General features: G+C 44.1%; 1 protein-coding gene across 1 annotated transcript in view; it reads right to left on the reverse strand.

Annotated features, from left to right (window-relative positions):
• The window catches only part of LOC122797861 (extracellular calcium-sensing receptor-like), a 176,172-nt gene that overhangs the window by 110,088 nt on the left and 41,625 nt on the right, over nucleotides 1–24,459 (reverse strand). The window lies entirely within an intron of this gene.

Here is a 24,459-nt window from a genome sequence, read left to right on the forward strand (position 1 = left end):
TTAAACTACATGTAAACACAAGGGGAACAAAGGGGAATGTGTATTCTACATAGGCAGCATGGGAAATCTGATCATGTGGTGAGAAAGTAACTGTAGCTGTTGGGCTAACATGATATGACAATCCTCAGGATTCACAAATCCTCCGTGTAAGACTAAAGTAGTCTTACACGGAAACGCCAGTGTAAGAGTAAGATGGCAGCATGCCATGCATATTAATGAGGGTGCACTGCCTCAACTGTAAGTCTAACACAGAGCATGCACGAGTGCAGGGGGCATGTTGGACTGCCGAGCAGTCCAAAATTCCATGCACCTGCAAGTCTCACAATAGGGAAATGTCAACTGACATGAGCGAGTCCACTCAAATGTGTACATACTCAACACTACACTCCCCCACATTCTAAACCCCTGTACAATTATAAAATGTAAAACTTAAATTTTTTTTTTATTATTCCTGATATAGCTGCCCGTATTTGTGCATGTTTGCGTGGGTGTGCCCATTGCTTAGCTACAGTTAGCAGTTTAGACATCGAAGAGGATAATAAGAAACTTATATACAAATTAAGCAAAATAGCGATAGCGTAGTGGTAGAGCCTTTGCACAAAGAGAAGACATTCCTGGTTCATGTCCCACCACTCCCCTTTCTATTTTCTGATGGAAATCTGTATATAAAAATAATCCCTGACATTTATCATTTAAATTTCATTAAAAAGCATTGAAATGGCCTATGTAGTAGTGAATACATTTTATATATATATATATATATATATATATATATATATATATATATATATATACACATAAAGAAAGTGAAATGGTTATGCATACTGATGGATGCATAAGTAACGTATCTTAAGCAATGTGAAGCACTGCTAAGCAAAGTTTACCAGTATTAAGCATATTTAAATACAATTGCTCATAGCTAAGCACTGCTTTAACTAGCACAATAGAATTGCTCGTAGCTAAGCACTGCTTTAACTAGCACAATAGCTTTGCGCGGAGCTGCGCATCGTGCAAACGAGCGCAAACAGCAGATGTTTGCGCGTAGCTGTGCACTGCGCTAACCAGCGTAACGTCGGGCAACAGTGGACAATGTAGAGCAATGTTGGGCAACATCGAGCAATGTAGAGCAACATCGGGCAACGTAGAGCAATGTCGGGCAAAGTTGAGCAAAGTCGGTAAAGCATAGCCACACCTCCTAGCTGGTCTGGCCAGTAGTGAAATAAAAAAGCAATGACAGGCCTTGAACCCGGGTAACTGTGCACCATAATCACAATACTGAACCACTAAGCCATGGCAGCTTTTTGTAAGTATGCACTTTCAACACACACATACATATTAATGTAAGTTTATCCATTGCTAAGCAGGTGTACCTTCAGCTGTGTTTTTTCAAAACTGGCCAATCACAAATAAGTGCGGGAAATTAAGCATATTTAAGCTCCATAGGTGCGAATACTAGCCATAACTGGTTGTAGCTCCCATCTGCAGACAGCAATGGCTGGTGCTGGAGAGGGCTCTGGTTTTCAAGCGCAACATTGGGGTATTGAGTCAAAAGTAATGGTTTGGCTCTTTGTCCACAATCATGAGGATAGACTCCTGTGGGGCCAGTACCAGGGCACCCAATACAAATCAGAAGCCTGGGACCGTCTAGCTCATGAACTCACCAGTGCCACAGGCGCCGCTTGGACTGGTGAGCAGGTCAGGCACCACCATGCAGACCTGAAAAGACGCAAGGCAGATCAACTGGACCAGTGGATCCAGGAGGCCCATGGGATGGCAAATGCCCCACTACTGAGTAAGTTGCCATGGAATTAAGTATGTAAGAATTGCTATTCTAGTGTATACTATGGATAGGTATGCCTCAATATCACTTCAATTACTTCACAGCTGCAGGTGTCCGTGCTGTGAATCAGCAAGCCTATGCAGATAAGCTGCTAAGGCTGCACCACCAGGCAGGTTAGTAAGTATTCTGCTTGTACTGTTATGTAAAATAAATGAGAAAGCCTGAAAAAAGTGTTTAACACAATAAATAAAGGTATAATAATTCTGTAATAATTATTCTGCATGTACTGTCATATAAAATAAATGAGAGATCCTCTAGAAAAGTGTTTTAAGTCTTTAATAAAGGTATAATTCCTGCAGTGTGTCTGTGTCATTTTCTTTGATATGTTGTCGTACCCTTGCATTATAGAAATAGTACTGTTGTATTAAGTGCTGTTAACACACAGTTGGGTAGGCCCATATAAAGTGGATGAAGGGAGTGCCAGTAGCTTTTAAGCATATTCACAGTCCTCAACTGTTGGTTCATGCCCAGCATGCATGTACAGGTTAATCTGGCACATGCGTAGCTTGGTATTGTGCTCCCCAGAAATGTCATTGTGCTGGCAGAAATGTAGGGAGCTGTTAACATATAAGTGATAATTTCACCTAAACATATCTAGATAAGTATATGAAAGTAGAGCTGTCAGTGTACCATCTCAGCAGTAGTGTGTCTGAGCAACTCACAAAATATGTAGCAGTAACATCTGCATCCCGGACAGTTTGTATGTCAGATACAGCCCATGTATATAAAGATCTACCAAAACCCATTTCATGATCTAAGGACAATTGTGTAGTGTAATAATACATGTAGGGGACATATAACTGCAGTCAATAGGAATGTAGTGTAAACTAGAAGGATATATAAGTTGTTAATGTAGCTATCATCTTCCACCCTACTGTATGTGCCTAAAAAATGCAATTTCACACCTCAATGGGTATGTCTAATCTCAAAACATTTCTTGGAACATATGTCCTATTGGTTTATAAATATCTACATGCATTTCGATGCATGTGCCCTGTTCAAATACCACAATATTGGTGGTCTGTTGCCATCAATTAAACCTGCATGCTGTTGTAATGTCCACTGTTGTCCCATATATGCATGTGTCATGCTTGCTGTTCAACTGTTGGAACTCTGGTGTGGTGGGTTAATGGGAATACTTCTGCATGCTGTTATAATTAATTGGGAATGCTGTTGACTGTTACTAACCGTTATTTTCATTAAACACTCCTAAACATAGAATGTGTGGGAAGGCCGGTCCCAGCGGACCCACCTGTCCCACCTCAGCTGGCGATGGCACCTGGCACCAGCAGGTCCGGTACCCAGCCTGGCACCTCCTCCTTCATTGGCCCTGTGCCACCTTTGGGTGGAAGCACTGCAGGGGAAGGGGCTCGTCCCCCCATGTAAGCGTGGGTGGAGGAGGGCCACCTATCACCCTCCGAACGGTCAAGGCTGTGGTGCGTAGGGAGATCAAGCGTTCTGTCACTGATCCTCTACGCCAGCTTGAGGCACAAGTGGCGTGACTCACAGGGGAGCCTGCCCCTCCTACGCAGCCCCCAGCACAGCCACCCTCTGGGCTGTGAAGGTGCAGTGGTGACTGCCCATGGATGGGGATCTCAGTTCCACTGTTGCCATTTGTGGGCTCATGGGCTTGCGATTTCCAAACATCCTTCCCCATCAATGGTGTTCACCCACCACATGTGTCATATTCCGCCCCTGTATGTGTCTTGTTTGTCTTGTCTGCTAACATCCCCAACCTACCTCCCCAAATATACCTACTTCCCCTACCCCACATTCCACTCTCACCTGAAAAAAAAGAAACAAAGGGTAATCTGCTCCCAAAAAAAAAAATTATGCCCCATACATAGCTTCCCATTTTGCACACATGTCCGCTGGATACATAAACTGATATTTAATTGGCAGTACAACATACTTTGTTGTCCTAACCCCTCTCACAGGGGTTGAATGTTTCATATTTCCCTCCAAATTTACTTCATATGCACAGCTGTTGCTGTTAAAGAAATGGGCAGCTATGGGCCTTCCCTACACCCGTCCTGCACATCCCAAGTTGTTTTCCCTACTGTCTTCCCCTCTTTGTGCCCCGTTTTCACCACTTTCCTATCTCCCCATTTTCTTTTCTTTCAAAGAAATGGGCGGGGGGGTTAGCGGGAGTAAGCACTTTTAAGTAGTTAGTGGGTTTGCGCGAGTGTGCGCCTGTGTGGGCTTGTGTGCGCTTAGCTAAGCATCACGCAAACCAGCGCAAACCCGCTTACAACTGCTTAAAAGTGCCTTAGTCACTCTGTATGTCAGGGCCCTTGTTCTGCTCAGCAGCAAAATGAAACACCTCTATCAGCCTCGAACCCCGGACCTTGCACACACTAGACTGCATGAAGTACCACTAAGCCATGGTAAACATACAACAAATTGGTGCTGAAATAAATATATCATGCATCAGAATGAGTGAATGTAAAGGACAAATAGGAATGCCATAACACAAATCATGTTCTGTGGATCTTTACCAGCAGTTCTTGTAAAATTGCATTACATGACTGTGAAAAGAGAACTAGCCATTCTAGCAGGAAATAATGTTACAGCAACACTTTACAACTCCCACACAGTATCATAGCAGGACAAACACTAGCATACCTAGTTAGGGCAGAGACCATACTTCCCAATTGTGACTAATTTTCAGGCATGTCCCTGATTTGGAGTCAGATTTTAGCTGTGTCCCTCTGAAACCCTCTGAAAGGTACTGATGTTAGGCAGAAAGGTGGGGAATTACACTTAATGAATAATGACAATAAGTAAAAGTTAGACACTGCTTGTACTTCAGGAAATGTGTATTAATCCATATGCTCTGGTTCTCTCAAAGTTTCAACTTAATGTCTATAAAATTGTAAAGGTGTACCTTACTTCTACCTACTCTTCCCTGAGTCTGTTTAAATATGTACCTGAGTGTTTGAGAGGCCTGGCAGAGGCAGAAGCACACATGCATATCAGCTATCCTGCTGTTACACACTGCTGTTACACACTGTGTAAATAGCTTTGGAAGGAGTTCCAGAAGCATACTCTTATGTAGGAGTACAACACTGAAATACCAAGAGATGTAGCCATGTACTGGTAGCAACCAACTTTGACAATGCCATTGTTCCAGTGCTGAAAAGACCGGTGTGGTGCACAGACAAAGAATAACAGGCTATGGGTACCATCTGGATAGGTCCACAGTTGGGAGCTACGCAGACACACTACTTGCTTTGCTAAACTAACAGGTACACAGCAACCCTTTAAGTACAGCTAGATAAAGTTCACACATTAATACATAATGCTCTCTGTCCTTCTGCACCCCTACCCAAATGTACAATATCACTGTGAGTTCAGGGTTCATCAAGGATGTAGGTAGGCATACTCAGAACTGAAATTTGTCCAGTTTCCTTGAGCAGCCTGTGCTAATGTCAACACTAAAAAAGCACAAACTGTTCAAAAGTGAGTAAATTAATATTCACAGTATAGCAGTTCACAAACAGTTCATGTGCCAGATGAATACATCTCAATAACTACTTTAGTATGGCAGTTAATTGTATAAGTAGAAAAGAAACTACATATTCCCATGTATCTTGCGCTAGCATTTGTAGGGATGAGTACAATTCTACACTGACAACTGTGTAGTGGAAGTGACAACATTCAGGTCTGAGTACAACATTTAAATCACTGGCTACACCCCTAGCTTCAGTTATAAGAACTATACCAACCTTCTGACTTACACAACGGTGTCCACAGCAAACAAGCATGGGCCCCACTTTGGAAAGCTGAAAGGGCTACGTCTACCTGACATAACAATTTATAGCACTGGGTTGCTATGACAGTGAGTACTGCAATTACCACACAGCAGGCTGCATGGAATTACCAAATGGTGGCCACCAATTGGTGCAGAGGCCATCACATGCACTTGTGCAGATACCTATAAAAGCAGGCTGTACTTACTGGCCACACATGCAATCATCCCATTGCAGATGCTCAGAGAGAGAGAGAGAGAGAGAGAAAGAGAGAGACAGAGAGAGAGAGACAGAGAGAGAGACACACACCCCCACCCACACCAGGGGGAAAAAAAAAAGCCAGACACACCAAACTGAAAACTACGAACACATACAAAGGAAAGGTATGTAACAGATATGTATTTACTGGCATGTAGTAGATGTATTTGAAGACTACTCTACGTACTTTGAAACATCAATATGTGGCAGCAGTACGTATCTATGCACAGATGACCTGCATAACTACTGCCATGGACAAATCAGTGTGTAGCTGTGTGCAGTGGGACATAACTGTGATATATGTAGCTCAGCATTAAATGTCAAACATCTGAACCATGTTATTTGTGGTTTGTACAGTAGTGTTGACAATGGCTGTTTGGGGGAGTAATGCATACAGCTATATAACCATGAATGTGACAGAGTAACACATGCATGATAGTCATATCAACGTGTAGCTTAGCATTGGCAACTGTTATACCAGGCTAGTATGCTAAACTATCATTTGCAGCTACGTATACGCCCTGTAATATTACTGTGTGCTCACACGTGACACCTGTTCATGTTGCAGCAAGGCCCAACAGGTCAGCCGTGAGGTCCAGGGACTTACAACAGTGTGGTCCCTGTGTGTGTATGAAACACACATATGGAGAGATATATCTGTGTCACATATATTAGCATTTGTACATGTGCATAGAGCAAGGGACATACTGAAACTGTTTCTGAAGGGAGGTCATATATTTTGCTAAAAGCTCTGTACCCATGAACTACCACATAGGTGCTAGTCAACTTAACACCAAAAGTGTGATAAGAGACCATGGGACACGGGTGGACAGTAGTCTCCCCCTTGATAATCACAGTACCACACTAGTCATGTAATCTGTCTACATGGCACACCTCATCACAAAAGCTGTGTCATCCAGGGAAAAAGAGGTCAGTGTTCCCCTCTACTCATCACTCACGAAACCCATTATAGAGTACAATGCCCCTTCTGGTATGTACCTCACAAGACATCTACAGCAACTGGAAAGGCCACAGACATACCTCACAAAGAGTAATACTGTCCTCAAACAGATGCCCTATGCAGACCATCTCACAAAACCACAGCTAGACTGTGTCGCATACTGGCAACCTAGAGGTGACCTCTGCCTAACATACAAAGCTATGTCAAACCCAGAGCTGTTGGACATGCTCCACGTAAACAGATCACAATCTCTATGAGTTACATGCTCTAGGGACCTAGACCTTGTCACCTCAATAAACAGAACATGCTGGAGGGATCGATTCCTATCTCAGAGACATACCATACTCTGGAACAAACTACCCATCAATAGCAAACAAAGCTCCTCAGTAGCACTCATCATGAATAGTCTTGATGATTGGATGGGATATAGGAACTACACCCCGGGAATTACCTCTGTGGCTCTGCTTGACAGGGGCACATGAAATTAAATTACTTGGGTGTCAAAGGTCAGGGTACCATCTGGCTAGGCTTCTATAGGCCCTAAGGCCAATAGCCTATTACCTACCTATGAACCAATACACACCCACATGTACTTCTTGCAATAATTGCTATGTGAGGTTGACTGAGTGTGATGGTGAATGTGTTGGTGAATGTGTCACAGTTGTGTATATGTGGGATAGCTTAGTGGGAAACTGTTTCTGTCATGGTATTTTGTGTCCTAGCTCTGATCCCCGAAAAAGATGTGTATGCTATTGCTAGCTGGAAAAAGCAGTATGGCATATGGTCTGACGTAGTCCCTTTGTGTTAACTGGGGTGTGTCATTGGAGGATAAAGCAGTACATGTATGCTCATTGATTGGTAGTGCTGGTGAATCAAACCCCTGTATGAACTGTAGTATTACGTGAAGCTGTAGGCCTAAACAGCACAGTATGGTGTATGTCTACATTGCTTGGAAACACTGTTTTGTGTGTTTCCTGTAGTCCTCACAGATTACATACCTCAGGCATAAGGGTTTGTAAGTACTGACACACAGTACTGTATGGTACACATGTAAAGCTCATCTGGGTTGCCATACCTCTGTGTCCTCTATGTATGTCTGATGTTTGTGTGGGTATGCTTGTAACATGCCCTCATTCATATGTGTGTTACAGAATATAAGTGCGTAACTAGCAACATGTATAGTCTAGTACAGCAGTATGCCACCTATATTCACGAATGTGCACATATTGTAGGCAGGGGTTTTCCATCAACAACTAGTGTGGTATACTGGTAATACTGTAACTGGACTTTGCAATCATTGCAATGCATTACATATTTTGTTATGCATTAGCTTGATATATACCTCCTGTGGCTAGGTGGTGCATTGTGTCACATACAGTGTGCCATGTACTGTTGCATAGTCTTACTTAGTGGTTTCTCTTTGTTGCTGTGCAGAAAATATTTTAATATATAGAGTGTGTCAGGCACTGTCAGGCAGTTGTGGGTTGAGCACTGATATGTGGTATTGAAAGTGTGTATCCTCTGACAATAACACACATGCATCAAAGCCATGTATACTGTCATTTGCAAGGACTGTCTACACTCGCACTGCATGCTGTTGAGCAACACACGTCCTGCATGCTGACACATGTGATATGACTGTTTGGCTTGTGATACTGTACCCCACCATCAACCACTATTGGGTATGTTCTGGATTGCTGGTGGGTGTGTGTGTGTGTGTGTGTGTGTGTCTGCTTTAGTGAGGAGTGTAGTTGTGTGCATGCGTTCATGTGTTCATGTGTTCATGTGTTCATGTGTTCATGTGTGCATGTGTTCATGTGTTCATGTGTGCATGTGTGCATGTGTTCACGTGTGCAGGTGTTCATGTGTTCATGTGTGCATGTGTGCATGTGTGCATTTATCATGTGTTCTGACATCATGTACAGGTCGTAAAGTGTTTTTCCTGTCTTCCTCTCACAGGTGCTGAGGTTGGGCTGGTTCACTGCAGCAGGGAACCTGATGTCACTGACACAAATAGTGATAATGAGGATAGGTGTGTTGAGGCATAGGCATGTTTGCCAGGGTCTGTCGTTGGGCCACCAATCGACAGTACACAGCTGTCCACCCCATCCATGCACACAGTCATACTGCCAATACATCCCTCATCACCAATGCCCTTAGCTGAGGGGCAGTCTACAGTCGGCAATGGCCAGGATAGCGTGGTACCTATGGCACATGCATCCGGACACAGCAGCCATACCCAGAGGTCTGGAATCATACCACATAGGCAGATGTCCAGGGGTTCTCGTCGGAGCACTGCTGGTCATCATGCCCCTGGCAGATGTGCCACAGGTCTTACAACCTCACATATGTTCCAGGCTGTCATGGAGGCACAGGTATGTATAGAACAGTACACCAGACAGGGACTAAGGGCACAGAGGGCATATAACACCGCTGTAAATGACAGTATCCATGACCTAGAAGGTGCCATCCATAATTACACTGAGGTCATGGATAGACATTGGGGTGAGACATTAGATGTCCTCTGCAATGTCATGCCCATGTGTCAGGACAGTGCGGGACAGGTGAGACATCGACGTGGATGTATGTCAGCAACATCAGCAGCTGGCAGTCGCCGTGGACGTCCCTCAAGTCATGGCCACTCCCATAGTGCCAGTACCAGTCCCAGCAATGTTGGGGGTGGGCTGTCCATAGACCATCCTAGAAGATCACATGCATGTGGCTCTGGACAGTCCCAGCAGGGACCTGGGTCCAGTGTACATATGTCTACCTCTGAGGATAGTACTCATTCTGGCTCAGTACCTGATACTGTCAGTAACACCCCTGCCAGGCACAGGTACAGTATCCGTGGCCGGAGACAGTGATCTGTAAAGCCTGGCAGGTACAGTCTGTGGCTGTCCCACAAATCCCCGTATATGGCAGCCACATGGTGGAACTGTGTGCATGCAGACACACACACACACACACACACACACACACACACACACACACACACACACACATAAACCAGACACCTAGGGCTAACACATACCCACACACATTACATCAACATTGGCCCATACCAGTACTCTTGGCCCTCGCACACACACACACACACACACACACACACACACACACACACACACACACACACACACACACACACACACACACACACATGTCGATTGTATGGCTCAATGTAGGCCTCTGGCAAACCAACAACACACCCTGTGCATATGATGAAACCTGTGCCACCTCCTGTCATCTGTAACATTGATGCAGGAACAGGCTAACATGGTTCTGATGCACAGGGTGACTTTATGGCAGTATAGCAATGTTAGCATGTTGTCATCTGTAAAGTGTAATGTTATCCTTGAAGGTGTAGCTGGGCAGGCATGATGCATTAAAGCTATGATTGTCAATGTAGTATTGTTTACACCAGTATTAATCCCAATAGTGTATTGTCCTCCCACATGCCACTTGGCTGATGTGTGTAGCATTGGCAGCATGTGTTAGAGAGTGGACAGTATGTGTGGGATGTATGCAGCACAGGTTTGCAGGTGTACATATGTGAACATGGTGGATGTGAACTGTCTGCATGTATGTGCATAGTGGATACATGGGCAGGGTGACATGCCCTGTATTACACAGTGTCAACACTCCATAGTTTCTATTGGTGCCCGGTATGCATTGTACTACACACATTTTTGAACTTGGGTACACATGTGTGTATGACATGGTTTGACACTGTGATGTGGGTGATACTGTTACTATCTGTCATTGGTTTGTGTTCTGGTAGTATACATAACCTCTACAGCCTGACCATAAACAATTGTTAGATGATGTCTTGACAACTGACACACAGATGTAGGACACACAGTAACATTTGTACCCTTCAGGAACTATACTATGCCAGTAACCTGTGGTGTTCACCTGCACCCATTCCTGGGACCACTCCAAATTGCCATATAGCTCACTTAGGTATAAGCAAACACAGTAGGGATATGTCCGTCCATTTCTGGGAATGCATACTGTGGCCTATAATGCATTCTCTAGATGACACACACATCCTCCAGAAGGGTATCATACAGACATATACCTGTTGCCAAACCCATGCTGTAAAGCTATAAGCCAACTAAGGCATGGTCATCCACCTTTACAAAACATAGTATCCCCACAGTACCACATAGGTAGTAGCCCCCAACATGTTGACAGGTACCGATGTGTACATACAGCCAAGTGTTACATCATGTCTCCTTTGGTAATCACATTTCCAAAGGTATTTTGAAATCCCTTGGTGAATCACATAAGCAATAAGTGCATGCATATCCACAAAGGTTGTTTTACACCTATAATGAATAGCCATCACTGACAGGCTTTGCTGCATTTTAACTGGTCTGAAATATACCTCAGGCATAAACCCTCACTCACACTATTCAATATAAACCGTAATTAGTGTGCGTGACACGGATGACCTAGGCCAGGGATCACTGCAGTGGCTGGGATTGTCACAAGCATACAGATGTGACCTAAGGTCTGGAAAGCAGCAGCACACTCTGGCAAAGATAACAGATGTGTTCATGGAGAAAGCAGGGTTTCCACCTCTGAAATAATTGAGGTCACATGTACGTATATGTATTTGCCACACAGCTACCTGACATGAAATCCACATACTGTTGTTATTGTGATATGTCATGCAGTAGCAAAAGCAAAACACACAACACAGTGACCAACTGTGTCACACACATAGAGCACACGCACACTCACCAAGTGCAGGATTCAAACCCCTACCTAACTACTTTATGATACTAGAGCAGTACACATTTACCCAACGCACTATACATACTACTGGGAGTTTTCCTTTCCACAGGTATATTTGTAGGATGGTGACATCATCAGACTTGACAAAGATAAGGTGTTGTAGCTGTCTCCAAAAAGGTTGCTTCTCTACGAGGAGATACACACACACACACAGTTGTTAAGTGCAGGATTCAAACCCCTACTTAACTACCTTATGATACTAGAGCAGTATGCATTTACACAAAGCACTATACACATTACTGGAAGGTCTCCTTTCCACAGGTATATTTGTAGGATGATGACATCATCAAATGACAGAGTGGGTTACATTAGGTGACATTAGGTGGGCTACATAGAAGGTATTTGTAGACACATTGGCAATGTGATCATCAAAGGAGAGTTTACTATCTACCTGGGTCCCCAGGGCCATAATTACATTCTCCGTACATACTGGATTACCACCTATGTGGTAATTTGTGTGCACTTTGTTTTATCCAAAGGGGATGACTATGCATTCTTTGGCATTCTGCTTGAGGGCATTGTTTTGACACCAGGTATCTGTCTCTGTAAAACCCTTCATTAGGATGTCTGTGTCAGCCGTGGAGTTGATTATGGACCACAGTTATCAGTCATCTGCAAACTTGTTCAACCATACTCCTCCCATGCTTGCCTGTACCTCTGAGCAGTATCTACTGAACAGATGGGGTCCCAGGACCAATACCTGTGGGATGATGTTTGTGACTGGTTTAGAGTCGGACATGGCACACACAACTCTGAATATGTGTGTTTGATCTGTTAGCCAGTTGGCCACCCATCCTGTGACATAGCTGTTAACGTTCAAGCTGGTAAGCTTGTCCATGATGACAGGGTGGGGAATGGTGTAGAAAGGCCTTAGTGAGGTCCATGTGGGCTGTGTGGACTACTTTCACCTCCATCTATGTCCTTGGTAACTGTTTCAAATGAGTCAACTAGGTTTAGGAGACAGGATCTACCTTTAACAAAGTCAAGTTGGGTAGAGTCCAGTGTCTGGAGGTCCCCATTGTCTCTGTTTATGGGTTCCATGATCATTTGCTCCATAGCTTTGCAGACCAGGCTGAGTAGGCCTATAGGGCAATGGTTTACTAGTTCTGTTGTGGCACCCCCTTTGTGGAGCTGGATGACTGTTGCTGTATGCCATTCCTTGGGTACATAACCTGTGTTAAGGTTGAGTCTGGACAGTGAATGTAGGTGAGGGTGTAGTTCCTTTTGGGGCTGGTGTAAGTCACAGCCTAGGACACCATCCAGTCCCATTGATATTGTGTTCTTAGCTTTGGAGAGGGCTGTTTTTACCTGCATGTCCATGAAGTCTGGTGCTCTGCATTCTTCTGGGATGGACACAGGCCCTTTTGGGGGTGATGTGGGTGGGAGTTTGCACTGAACTCGTCCTCCAGGATGTGGGCAATGTAAGTTGGTTTAGTGTATCTTTTTTTCCATTTTGCAGTAGCTGACAGCATTTTGGAGAGTTGCTACCTAAATGTTTGATATAGCTCACGAAGGATTTGTGTCTGTTATTCTTACATTCCTTGGCAATTTGTCTTTAGAAACTGGCCTTGGATTATTTTATGAGCAATCATTGTTTCTTCATAATAATGATCAGTGATGCCTTTCCTTATGTGAAGTTTGCTCTATCATGTGTTCGTTCCCTCCTTCTGTTGTATAGCTTATTTATGTGCGACAACCACCAGATTGTTTTCCTATTTTAGGAGGAGTGCATCATGGTTTTATTTGGCATGCCTCAACCCATGCATCCCTGTAGATGCTCATAGAATGCACTTGTAAATGATTCTGCAGATTGTGTAGCATTATCCGATAGCAAGGGTGCTTTTGAACTTTCCACTTTGGTCTTGAGAAATGTGCTGCTTGCTTTAGAATCTTTCTTCACAGTGGTTTCCTTGACTGTGGGGGGGGGGTGATGTGGATGTCCAGTGTGATTACTTTATGATCTGATATTACCAGTGAGGGGTTTATCTCTGCGGTGGAAAACAGGTACCCCATGTTGGTGATGATCAGGTCCAGTATGTTGTCACCACTAATGGGTGTGGTAACCAGCTGTTCCAGAGCATTTGAGTTTTTAAACTCTGGGAAGCATTGGGCAAAGGATGTTGTACACAAGTAGTTCTCCCAGTCAGTGTTTTGGTAGTTGTAATCTCCTCATATAATGGTGTTTGGTAGGACATTTATATTTGCCACTGTTCTCAGGAATACTGAGTGAGGTTCCTGAGACAAGGTAGGTGATCTGTAGCAGGATACAATCTGACAAGCAGTTTTGCCCAATGTTAGTTGCACTTGCATGGTCTTCAAGGCCTCATACTGTGCCACTAACCTGAAGGTGTGGGTATCCATAAGGTAAATGGATACACCACTTACTTTTGTATTTCATTCTGGATTTTGGGGCCAAAGATCAGAGGGATTGTGAGTGTTTTACGTGGAGCATGTCCAACAGCTCTGTGTTTGACATAGCTTTGTATATTAGGCAGAGATCACCTCTGAGAAGGCGATATGCGAGAGAGTACAGCTGTAGCATTTTGAGATGGTCTGTGTATGGCTTGTATTTCAGGCCGCTAATGCTATTTGTGAGGTATTTCGGCAGGCTTTCCAGTTGTTGTAGATGTCTTGTGAGGTACATAGCAAAAGGGGCGTTGTACTCTATTATGGATCTAGTGAGTGATGAGTAGAGGGGAACAATGTCCTCTTCTATTCTACATGAGACACCTTTTGTGATGAGGTGTGCCACGTAGAAGGATTTCCGGACTACTGCAGGGATGTGATTATCACATGTGTGTCCACTGTCCACCTGTGACCCAAGGTCTCTTATTACACTTTCAGTGTTTACCGCCTATGTTGTAGTTCATGGCTACAGAGTTTTTACCAAAGGGGATGACAATGCATTTTTTGCCATTGAACTTGAGGCCATGGCTTTGACACCAGGCATCTGTCTCAGTGAGGACATTTTGTAGGATGTCCACATCTTCAGTAGTTTCGATTATGGCTCCTAGTTTGCAGTCATCTGTAAACTTCATTAGCCACAGACCTTCCATGTTAAAGTTTACTTCAGAGAAGTAGATACCAGACAGGACAGGACCCAGGTCTGAACCCTGTGGTACTGCACTTGTCTTTGGTCTAATGTTGTACTTGGAGTCTGCTACTTTCACAGTGTGTGTTCTATCAGTAAGCCAGTTGGCATCCCATCTTGTGACATAGCAATTTATACCTAGTTTAGTGGGTTTATCTATAATTCCAGAGTGGGGGATGGTGTTGAAAGCCGTGGCAAGATCTACATAGGCTGTGTGAACCACCTTACCCTTGTCTACGTTTCTGGTGACTGCTTCAATGACGTCTATCAGGTTTAGGAGACATTATCTGCCTTTTACAAACCCAACATGGTTGTGGTCCAGAGTTTGGAGATTACCAATGTCTTTTTTTATAAGTTATATGATAATACATTCCATGGCCTTGCAGATCAGGTTCATCAGGCTGATGGGCCGCTACTTCCTGGGGTCCATGGTGGCTCCCCCCTTGTTAGTGGGATAAACGTCGCTGTGTGCCATTCAGCAGGCACAAAGCCTGAGGTTAGGCTGTGACTGAACATGGTACATAGGTGTGGTGCCTGTTAGTTCTGTAGTTTGTGTAGAACACAGCCTGGGATGTTATCTGGTCCCATGGATGCTGTGTTCCTGGCGTTGGAGAGTGTTTTTTACCTGTGCAGCCATGATGACAGCAACTTTGCAGTCTTCCATTATAGAGATGTGGTCTTTCATGTGTGAGAGGGGGGTAAAGTTAGCACTGATCCTATCTGCCAGGATGTTGGCAATATCAGTTGGGTCTGTAAATTTAGCGTCATTGTGCTGTAACTCAGAGCAGATCCGAGTGCTGAAATTGAGATTCTTGACATAGCTATAGAATGCTTTGTGCTTGTCTTTAGAATCAGTGTCGATTTTGTTTTCATAACTAGCTTTGGAGGATTTTATCATGGATCACAGCTTCTTACTGATGTGGACCATGGAGCTCCTCCCCTCATGGGATTTTACCCTCTTTTGCAACAGTATTTTCCTTCTGTTGTGCAGTTTGTTTATGGCAGGGGAATACCAGATTGGCTTCCTTTTCTTGGAGGTTAGCGTCTTGGTTCTGTTTGGGATAGCACAATGCATGCATTCATGTAAGTGCTTATGAAGTGCAATTGTGAAGGATTCAGTGGTCGTGACTGTATTGCCCATTTGCATGGGTGTCCTGCAGTTCAGCAGTTCTGTCTTAAGAAGCATGAAGTTGGCTTTGGAGACATTTTTTAACATGGTTTCCTTAATGGGGGTGTGGGTCCAGACTGTAGATATGTAGGGTGATTAGCTTATTGTCATATGGGACCAATGAGGCGCTGATGTCAGGTGTGGAACACCGGTCACGCAAGACAAACCAAACCCTGTAACCAACACAAATAACCACTAAGTGAGCTAAATGCTACTCATTGCCAGAAGACTCAGCCTCCAGATGCACACACTCGAGGCACTTCTCATTATGGAGAATATTGATATCTGTGCAGTATCGGTAACCTAGTTCAAGGCTCCAGACAGCACACTAGCACTACCAGGATACTACTCATTCCATACCTTCCAGCATAAGAACCTGAATCATAGCACATAGGGTGTGGATGTATCCATATTCATCAAGGATACCTACATCTCTCTCTACATGCTCTCTACAGGATATGTACCCATATAATGTTGCACAGCAATGTTCTTCACACTCCACAGGGGTGGGGCCACAAAACCCCCTTGGCATTCATGCTCTATGAGCCTGACAAGTGTGTTCTGCAAGGCAATGGAGCCAATCATAATGGAAGTCAACAATACAGAGATTGGGAACCTTCACACAGTCGAGCATACACAGTTTGGCTTCATCAAATGCAGACCATGCCTCCTGAACTGGGAGGATTTCTTTGACAGTTATCCAGGCTATGGATGATTGAAATGAGCTCCACACAGCCTACCTATACCTCGCTAAGGCCTTTGACACCATTCCCCATTCAGGCATCATAGATGAACACACCAACCTGGCCATGAATCCATACATCACAAGATGGATTGCAAACTGGCTCACATATAGATCCCACACATTATGAGTTGCTGGCTACATGTCAGACTTTACACCGGTAACGACTGGTGTCCCTCAGGGTTCAGTCCTGGGGTCCCTCCTGTTTGGTATAGACTTCTCAAATGTACATGCCAACACAGGAGAGTTGTGGTTGACTAAGTTTCCTGGGAACTGTAAAGTGTTTGCCATAATAGATTCCCCGGAAGACAGACATATTCTCCAGAAGAGACTCTATGAGACAGATGTGTGGTGTCAGAATCATGGCCTCAAGCTCACTGTGGAGGAATGCATAGTGATCCTCTTTGTTGAAAACAAAATACCCAGAAACTACCACATGGGTGTTACCCCCTTAAGAATGACATGGTGATAAGGGATCTGGGGACACAAGTAGATAGTCATCTTTCCTTTGACAACCATGTTGCCAAAGTGATTGGGAGATCCTATGTGGCCCACCTAATCAACAAAGGGTTTGCATCAGGATCCAAAGAGGTAGTGCTGGCACTCTACTCTTACATCATCAGACCCATCATTGAGTACAGTGCACCATTTTGGATGTACTCGCCTTAGCATATCCAGCAGCTGTAGAGACCACATAGGTACCTCACCAAGAGGATTACTGGCATCAAACTGTTGTGTTATGCAACACAACAGGTAAAAATAAATCTGTTCTTCATTGCGTACCGCCTACTCAGAGGCACACTCTGCCTAACATACAGAGCCATGTCCAACACATAACTGTTGAACATGCTCCCTCTACACATAACAACATTGAGTCGCCCTACACATTCCATGAATATGAACCTCATTGGAACGATGTATACAACATGCTGGTGGGATAGAGTACCATGCCAGACACTTGCCTTACTGTGGAACAGAGTCCCAATGTACATCAGAGAGAACCTCTCGCTGACACTCTTCAATTGGAACCTTGATGGATGGATGGATGGGAAAGAGACAGTTCATGCCAGGCATCACATCAGCAACCCCAGTAGAAAGGGGCTTAGGGTACTATTAGAACTAGGCCTTGGGGGACTACCCAATGGTGTGGTGAAAGCTGCACAATTTGCGTAGGCTGATATATGCCTTCATGGAGATAGTCTACTACATACATATGGACGTATGTAACAGGTACATGTCTACAGATAGTAGATGTGTACTTCATTGTACAGTCATGTTGTACAGCAGGCACATGGACCACATACACTGTAAGCTTGCAGATACTGGTGGCTGTTATGTACAGTGGGAGAGATGTGCACCTCATGTCTTTAATGCCATTGGGATGTGTGCTGGGTGGGACAGTCCTGGAAGGCATCCTGTCATGGTCACCCTCTTACACACATCTCTGCCCATCCATCATTGGCTTATTATACTGTGTTCCCCCTACATATATATAGGTACATAGGTAGGTGATAGGCTATCTGCCTGAAGGCATATATTGTTATGGCCAGAGTGTGCAGCTATCACCATCCATGGAGTTAGTTCTCTAGGCCTCTGTGTAGTAGAGCTGATGAAGTGATCCATGGTGTGACAGTTCAGTTTCACATACACTCATAAAGGCTCCTCTGGAAGAATGTCAGTGAGGATCTCAGCTTAATGTCAGTTGGGAGCCTGTTCCAAAGCAAGGGAAGTCTGTGAGTTAATCATGTATCCCTCCAACATGTTCTATTTAATGCTGTGATGATGAAATCCCTGGAGCATGTGGTACAGTGAGCTTGTGTTTACTTCAGATAGCGCATTTACATCAGTTCTGCACTGGACATGGACCTGTCTGTTGGGCAGAGATCTCCTGAGTAGAAAGTATGCAACAGAGTACAGATTGAGTTGAATTCGGTCTGGTTGCATGGGGCAACTGTTTGAGGCCAGTAATCCTCTTGTTGAGGTGCTTCAGTGGTCTTTCCAGCTGCTGAAGATGCCTAGTCAGATTCATCACAAGTGTGTTGTGGTACTGTCTGATGGGTCTGATGACTGATGAGTAGAGGGAACCTCCTTTGACCTACATGCAAAGTCCTTGGCAGTTTGTGGGAACACATAGCATGATTTTCTAACCACTTTATGAATATGTTTCTGGAAGTAGAGATGACTATCCACATGTGTCCATAGATCCCTTATTATCACCTCCATATTTAGGGTGTTGGCACCTATGTGGTATTTGTATGACTGTAGCTCGAGGGCATAATTTTCACACCACATATGTCTGACTGAGACTCTTTTTAAGGATGTCTCTGTTGTCCCACACATTGATTATGACAACTTTTTTGCAGTCATCCACAAACTTTGCTAAACATAGCCCTCGTGTGTTTGACTGTATTTCTGAAAAGTATACACCAGACAGGAGGGGTCCCAGGACTGAGCCATGGGGGACAGCAGTTGTTACCAACTTGAACAGGAGACCACAATTCTTACCTTGTGGGATCTATCTGTGCCCCAGTTGGCAATCCATCAGATGACATACATATTTATATACTGATTGTTGATTTTGTGGATACGACATGTGTCTGGGATGTTGGAAGACGCCTTTCCAAGGTCTATGTGGGACGTGTGCAGCTCATTTCATTGATCTATGTCCTGGGTGACTGCCTTGAAAACAGTCTAGCAGGTTTGGGAACCATGATCTGCCCCTGACCAAACCGAAATTGGTAGGGTTGGGTGTTTGTAGGCTCACAATAGCTCTGTTTATGAGTTCCATCATGCCGGAATCCATGGCCTTGCAGATCAGGCTTAACAGGCATATAAGACAATAGTTCAAATGGTCTGTTGTGCACCAACACTTGTGGAGTGTGCCAAATGTTGCTGTAATGCATTCAACAGTTTCATATCCTGTACAGAGGGTGAGTCTCAACAGACGGTTCAGGTGCAGGGTCTGTTTGTTTTGGAGTTAACATATAAAACAGCTAGGGAAGCCATGTCATCCCATAGACACCATGTTTTTAAGTTTGGAAAGTGCTGTTTAACCATTGTATATGTGATTTCTGGGTTTTCACAGTCTCCAAGTATGATAATGGGCCCTTTTGTCAGTGAGAAGGGGCTACATATGTATGAGGAGGGTGGCCTAATGGTTAAGGTGTTTGCCTTACAAACACAAGGTGCATGGTTTGAGTCTCACAAGGGATAATTGGCTAGGCTTGCAAGGGCAGTTAGCCTAGTACTAACCTATGAACCTGTCTGACAAGATGTTGGCGGTGTCAGTAATGTACATGTATTCATTTACAGTTTGCACTGACTCAGAACATATATGTGTTTACATTAATATATATGACATTGCGAAGAAAGCTTCATGGTTCTCTATGGACTCTTTGACAATATTTGTGGCCAAATATGAAATGGATGATGTTGGGAGTGCTCATTGTTTATTGATGATACTGATCGGAGATTTATTGGTCTTCTTTGAATTTTCACTTTCTCTGAACAAGTTCAGTACTTATAATACACAATTTGATTATGACAGGAGTCAAATATATATTATGGGTCTGTTTTTATATAACTGTGTGCGCAAGGCAGGATTGGTGAATAGTGACAAGTTTCTGGGGTAAGAACTACAACTGCCATTTATGTGTGGTCCACTGCTGTACTCAGACATGGCCTAAGTATGTGAGCATGCCCAGTATGACTTTCAGTATGTTGTTGACTTACATTTGCTTCATTTATTTAAGTGTGTGAGCATGCCCAGTATGACCTTTCCGTATGCTGCTGACTGAGATTTGCTAAATTTGTTGACGTGTGTGAGCATGCCCAGTATGGACATATATACTATATGTGTGTGAAAATCAAGTTGTTTTTTACTTCAGGGCTCACCTTTGTGTTGTACATCGACAGGAAGCATGCTGTGCCTGCAGGGCTTCCAGGAGTCACTTTGCATAGACTTATCAACATTTATACATACAGGGGGGGACAGCAATTATTTGTACATTTCTACCCAGGGGGAACACCTGATTGTTACTCTGGGTGTACATTGGATGAGGGGTTCACCTGACACTTATACACATTTTCTAGGTCTGAACTGCTATGTCAGGTACTCCATTTCAGTCTGTACTGTTGCCTATCGTACTGGCTTGAGGCATACTACTGTACTACAGACCTTAGCTTCCAATTTCACGTGTATTAGTTTGTGACTTCATAGCCTACACAACCCACATCACACTGCCTGGCCTGCTGTTATCTGTCTGCATAGGCCTGGGGGGAAGTTCACAGGGCATGATACAGCATTTGTTTGTGTTAGTCTACAATTGCCCTGCTGTGTCTGTGCCCGTGAAATGCTGTCATGGCTTAGTGGTTTAGTACTGTGACTATAGCGCACAGTATCCTGAGCTCGAGCCCTGTCACTGCTTTTTATTTTCCTGCTGGGAAGACCTGACTGGTTAAGGAACAATAAAGCAGGTGTGGGCGTGTTTAGCCAACTTTGCCTGACTTTGCCCGACTTTGCCCAACATTGCCCAACATTGCCCGACGATACGCTAGTTTGCGCGGCACTCAGCTCCACTCAATTGTGCTTAAATATGCTAAATAGTGGTAAAATGTGCTTAACACTGCTTTATATTGCTTAATATTGGGCAATGATGCCTCAGGTGGTGCTGCAGGGCTGCCTATGTTGGATGCACATAGTACACTACCTATACATGTTTGAAAACAGGTAGCGTCAAGTTAGGCATCCCTTTTATTGTATGTGCGAGTCAGAGAGAGGTGTCATTTCCAGGGTTCCTACTGAGTCAGTGTATGTGCTATGCGTTGCCTCTTTGCCAAGGCCAGGGCATACTGGGCACACCTCCTTCTGCCTACTGGGGCAGGTTCAGGTTGTTCCTCCTCTGAGTCACGCTGTGCCTTTGCAGGCCTTGGCAATGGTGGGGGGCTGTTTGGCCCTGCCCCATGCTGTTCCTGCTGCAGCTGTTTTTGCAGGATCATATTGTGTAGCATGGCACATACCATGACAATTTGGGTACATGTAGTTGGTGAGTAGTGCAAGGCTCCACCAGATGTGTCCAGGCACCGGAACCGTGACTTGAGCATCCCAAACACACGCTCAATAATGTTTCTTGTTTGTGCGTGTGCCTCATTATGGAGCTCTTGCTCGGGTGTGTGTGCATTTCTGATGGGTGTCATCAGCCATGGCTCCAGTGCATAGTCAGCATCCCCCACTAGGTGACCGTCAGGAATGTCCCCATTGGCAAATCTCTGGTACAGTTGCGAAAGATGTCAGATGTGAGAATTGTGATAGCTTTCAGGGCAGCCAGCACACACATTCATTATTATGCCCTGGGCATCGCACAAGACCTGGCAGTTGATGGAGAGGAAGCCCTTGCGGTTGATGTAGACCCTACCCCGCTCACCGGGTGGTGCTTTGATGTGTATGTGCGTGCAGTCTATTGCACCCACCACCTCAGGGTATTCTGCTATTTGGTGGAAAAGATGCATATTGCTGGCCAATGCCTCACTGGTACTGGGGAAATATACATGCTCACTGACATGTGCTGACATGGCATCCAGGAACTGGTGCAGTACCCTTAATGCTGATGCCTGTGAAACCCCCATCATATCACCAGTTGGTCTCTGGAAGGTACCTGTAGCTAGTATTCGTAGGCCAACACATACCTTGGTATCCACTGGGATGGGTTCCCCTCTGTTGGTTCTGTGTGTGAGGTGTGGCCGGCACAGCTCAACAATTTGCTGCAGGAGGTCTCTGTCCATTTTATAGTGCTCCACTATCTCCAGCTCATGTAGCCCCTGGTAGGTTACCCTGGGTCTGTACACTCTTCTCCATCTCCTCACTGTGGGTTGCTCAGCAGCATTCACAACATCACCACCCTCAGCACCTTGCACATGTTGGTTTATAATAGCAATGACAGCCCCTAACATTTTGTCAGCCTTAAGCTTTTTGAGTTTTCACTCTTTCTATACTTCAGTGTTGCAGAGTTCTTGTGAAAAAACAGGTTAGACTGCTGTTTGCAAAGTTTAAATTGCTTGGCTGGGCTAGTCGACTGCCTGTCTAATTGGCTGATTGTGATATATTTCACCTGGCAGCTCTACTAATTTTCCTTGGTTAACTTCCTACTACTTCTTTTCCTTCCTTTTTCCCTTTCTGTTTCCGCAAGGGGCAGCGGCGAGCAAACAAGCGCACACACACACGCACACGGTGTAAGCACGTTTGCAAGAAATTTCAGGTATATCCACGGTGTACGCCTTTGGTTTCTTGTTTTCAGCTAGTACCACTGTGAACACACCTCTTGCAATCCTGAGCAACTCAGAGAAAACACAAGCCACTGTGCTCCAATCACCTTACAGTCTTTCAGACATACTCCCTCATGATGTCACCTATCTTCTACTCGACTACTACCCTACTCCTACACTTATACTCTAGGGACGTGGCTCACTTGCCGGGGAAAATTTTGGATTCACTATCCTTATCATCATTTGCATAGGATTGCCTACTAATGCTTGGTTACATCTCTCACACTGAGCTTCCCCCCCTTAGCAACCACTAGTCAGTGGCCATGTTGTTTGCAGCTTGCCATTCACCTGCATGGCAGAACAAGCTTTTTAGTGGAAATGCACATTTGTGGCTATTTTTCCATTTTTTCTTTTTATTTAAAGCACAGTATGTTTGCGCGACGCTGCGCTACGCTTAAACATCGGCGATCAGGGAAAAAAATAACTTTGGATTTTACGGATTTACAACATTTGCAAATGCCAATGGCCTTATATTTGGCCATTGGCGTGCTTACTCAACTAGATGCATCCTTTATTTGGAGCTGTCATAGCTCCGTTTAGCTATTTGCAGAACGGTACTCCATTACCAACGGAGTACATTTCTGCAGAAAACACTACTCTTACACTGACAGGTTAGTGGTTCCTGGTTCACAAATTTACCTCATTTGCATAGCTTTCAGCAGCAAATGAGGTAATTTGCATGCCATAACACTGTCCGTGCAAGAGTAGCTTTAGAAGCTCTCATGCACGCTGCTGCTGGCTATTGCTGAATCGCTCGGCAGACATATTGCCTGTCTGCCATCTTACACTGTTCTTACACTCCATGCAAGCCTTTGTAAATCTGGCCCAATGTCTCTGATACTGTTATGTACCATTACTGATGCTGACTTATAGTGACTCTCTACATATTGTGCTCAGTGGGGACTACATTGTCAGCTGCTGATAAAAAAAAAAGATACAGATAACAAAAAGATGTAGTACTGAATGATGTAGATGTGCTTTGAAAATGGAAATCATGTTACTGGTGAAAAGTTTTATTTTATCCTAATCCAAATACTATGTTAGTAAGCACCATCGGCCTGCAATTTTACTTATTATTTATTTTTTATGTATATGTTTATATTTTGTTGACCTGGTCAGCTTATTTTGTACAGAGACCCTAGGAGTTAATATTAAGAAGTGGAAAATTAACAGAAGCAGTAATCCATGTGTGTTGTATGATACATTACACTGCACAGACAGTGCATGGCAATATAACATGTCAATATGTTAAGCACATAGCTCTCAACTGATTGGAGACAAATCTCAACAGAATCAGGGACAAATTCTCACATAATCAGGGACAATCGGGGACTTTGTTTAAAATATTTGTACTATTAACCTGAAACATTTGCAGAATAAGTGAATGTGGATTAATATAGGTTTTCTGACGTAAAACATCTATAACTCTGAATTACTATCATTATTTATTGAGGGCAATTCACCACCTCTTCTTCAGCAGTCACCAGTTTTAAGAGGGATTAAGAGGGACAGACCTAAAATCAGAG

This window comes from Protopterus annectens, chromosome 3.part1 (genome assembly GCF_019279795.1).
Source record: "Protopterus annectens isolate FY-2018-M chromosome 3.part1, PAN1.0, whole genome shotgun sequence".
Classification (NCBI taxonomy): domain Eukaryota; kingdom Metazoa; phylum Chordata; order Ceratodontiformes; family Protopteridae; genus Protopterus; species Protopterus annectens.